We start from the raw sequence: 3,558 nt of genomic DNA on the forward strand, positions 1-3,558 counted from the left end.
GAATGAAATTAAAACACTCCCTAACACCATACACAAAAATAAACTCAAAATGGATTAAAGACCTAAATGTAAGACCAGACACTCTAAAACTCTTAGAGGAAAACATAGGCAGAACGCTCTATGACATAAGTCACAGCAAGATCCTTTTTGACCCACCTCCTAGAGAAATGGAAAAAAAAAAAAAAAAAAAAAAAGGGACCTAATGAGACTTAAAAGCTTTTGCACAGCAAAGGAAACCATAAACAAGACGAAAAGACAACCCTCAGAATGGCAGAAAATATTTGCAAATGAAGCAACTGACAAAGGATTAATCTCCAAAATTTACAAGCAGCTCAATATCAAAAAAAAAACAACCCAATCCAAAAATGGGCAGAAGACCTAAATAGACATTTCTCCAAAGAAGATATACAGATTGCCAACAAACACATGAAAGAATGCTCAACATCATTAATCATTAGAGAAATGCAAATCAAAACTACAATGAGATATCATCTCACACCAGTCAGAATGGCCATCACCAAAAAATCTACAAACGAAATGCTGGAGAGGGTGTGGAGAAAAGGGAACCCTCTTGCACTGTTGGTGGGAATGTAAATTGATACAGCCACTATGGAGAACAGTATGGAGGTTCCTTAAAAACCTAAAAATAGAACTCCCATATGACCCAGCCATCCCACTACTGGGCATATACCCTGAGAAAACCATAATTCCAAAACAGTCATGTACCAAAATGTTCACTGCAGCTCTATTTACAATAGCCAGGACTTGGAAGCAACTTAAGTGTCCATCAAGAGATGAATGGATAAAGAAGATGGAGCACATATATACAATGGAATATTACTCAGCCATAAAAGAAACGAAATTGAGTTATTTGTAGTGAGGTGGATGGACCTAGAGTCTGTCATACAGAGTGAAGTGAGTCAGAAAGAGAAAAACAAATACCATACGCTAACACATATATATGGAATCTAAGAAAAAAAATGGTTATGAAGAACCTAGGGGCAGGACGGGAATAAAAATGCAGACCTACTAGAGAACGGACTTGAGGACACAGGGAGGGGGAAGGGTAAGCTGGGACAAAGTGAGAGAGTGGCATGGACATATATACACTACCAAATGTAAAATCGATAGCTAGTGGGAAGCAGCCGCATAGCACAGGGAGATAAGCTCACTGCTTGGTGACCATCTAGAGGGGTGGGATAGGGAGGGTGGGAGGGAGGGAAACGCAAGAGGGAAGAGATATGGGGATATATGTATATGTATAGTTGATTCAATTTGTTATAAAGCAGAAACTAACACACCATTGTAAAGCATTTATACTCCAATAAAGATGTTAAAAAAAAAAAATTTCTAGCTTCTTTCCCCCACCGTATCCTGGTGAGGGTGTGCAACTTGCTAAACAGGGAATCTAAACCTTTCCTGATAAAATGTAAAATCTTAGTTCCCATATTCAAAGCAAAACTGAATGCCTTCTCTACTCTTGTGTTTTTGGTCTGGTGAGATTCTTAATTAATGGCATAACCTTAGAGCAGCATTTCCCAAACCGTGTTCCAACAAAAGTTAATAGATGTTCTATTAATGTTGTATGATATATTCCCCCTTGGACATGCACACCTCACATGAGCATATAAAAACCTATCATACGTCCTGAAGTGAATTACATTTTAAAACTTTACTTAACCTAGTCAAATTTACTATATATTTTTAAGGATTAAATTGTTTTGATGATAGAGCAGGAACAAACTTCAGGGATTTATTTACAGGCATGCAATTGTATGGAGAAACCATCATAAATGCTTATTGAACTTGCCTACCCTTTTCCTCAATAATCTATCAAGGCCTTCCAGGGTGGATACACTGGAGCGCAGCAAGCAGCCTTGGAGAAATTTGGAAAGGATGGTAAGGCAACATTAAAGCATCCACTATCACAGCAAACAGAAGAGTCACAGTTAAAATGGCCACCTATGGGGATGACCTAAGGCTTCAACTAATGAAGATATCTCCTAAAGCAACTAAAAAATTACAGTCATTAGATTTTTGTGGCTGGTCAAAGCATTGATTCTAAAAGGCCTCTTAAAAATGTAGTTATTTAAAATGGAAGGGACAATATATCAGAAGGGTAGGTTGATGTATGAATATGCAAAATGAGATTGCTAAATTCCAACATTTCTTTAACAATCATTTAATAAAATGTTTCAGTGAAGAATAGGCCATCCAAACAAAGAGTCTTGTGGGTATTTACCTTATTTAAGTAAAATGGAGAGAATTATAGAGGCTACATTTTTAAATTGGCTTTTAAAAAATCTTACATGACATAAAATATATACTTCTAAAGTGTATGATTCGGTGGTTTTTAGTATATTAACAAAGTTACGTAACTATAACTAAAATCTGATTCCAGACATTTCCCTCACCCCCAGAAGAATCCTTATGCCCATTTGCAATCACTCCAAATTCCCTCTGCTCCCAGACTCTGGAAACCATTAGTCTTTCTCTTTCTATGGATTTGCCTATTCTGGACATTTCATAGAAATGGAATCATGTAATACGTGCCCTTATGTGTCTGGCTTCTTTCACTTAGCATAATGTTTTCAAGATTCATCCATGTTATAGTATGTATTAATAGTTCATTCCTCTTTGTGGCTGAATAATATTCCATTGTATACATACACCACATTTTATTTATCCTTCATCAGCTGATGGACATTTGGATCATTTATATTTTTTGACAATTATGAATAATGTTGCTATAAACATTCCTGTATAAGTTTTTGTGTAGTCATGTTTCAGTTCTCTTGGGTATATATCTAGAAATGGAATTTCTGGATCAAATGGTAACCCTATGTTTAAATTTTTGACAAACTGCTAAAGTGCTTTCCAAAGTGGCTGTACCGTTTTGCATTCACACTAACAGTGTAAGAGGATCCCAATTTTTCCATATCCATGCAAACATTTTTTGTTGTCTATCTCTTTGTTTCTAGCCATCCTAGTGGGTAAGAAATGTTATCTTATTGTGGTTTTGATTTGCATTTCCCTAATGGCTAATGATGTTGAGCATTTTTACCTGTGTTTATTGGCTATATGTTTATCTTCTTTGGAGAAATGTCTATTTAGGTTCTTTGCCCATTTTGAATTTGGGTTATATGTCTTTTTATTGTTGAGTTGTATGAGTTATTCATATATTCTGTATATTAGTCCCTTATCAGATATGATTTACAAATATTATTGAGATCTCCCATTCTGTGGATTGTCTTTTCACTTTCTTGATAGTGTCCTTTGAATCATAAATGCATTCATTAAAAATTTTCTCTTCCTTATAATTTTTTAATTGAAGTATAGTTTCTGTATAATATTATATATTATAGGTGTACAATATTGTGATTAACAATTTTTAAAGGTTATACTCCATTTATAGTTATTATAAAATACTGGCTATTTTCCCTGTGTTGTACAATATATCCTTATAGCTTATTATTATTTTTTTAAATTAATTAATTTATTTTTGGCTGCTACTCTTCATTGCAGTGCGCGGGCCTGTCACTGAGGTGGCTTTGTTGT

The sequence above is a fragment of the Balaenoptera borealis genome, assembly GCF_965194805.1.
Source record: "Balaenoptera borealis genome assembly, chromosome: 2".
Classification (NCBI taxonomy): domain Eukaryota; kingdom Metazoa; phylum Chordata; class Mammalia; order Artiodactyla; family Balaenopteridae; genus Balaenoptera; species Balaenoptera borealis.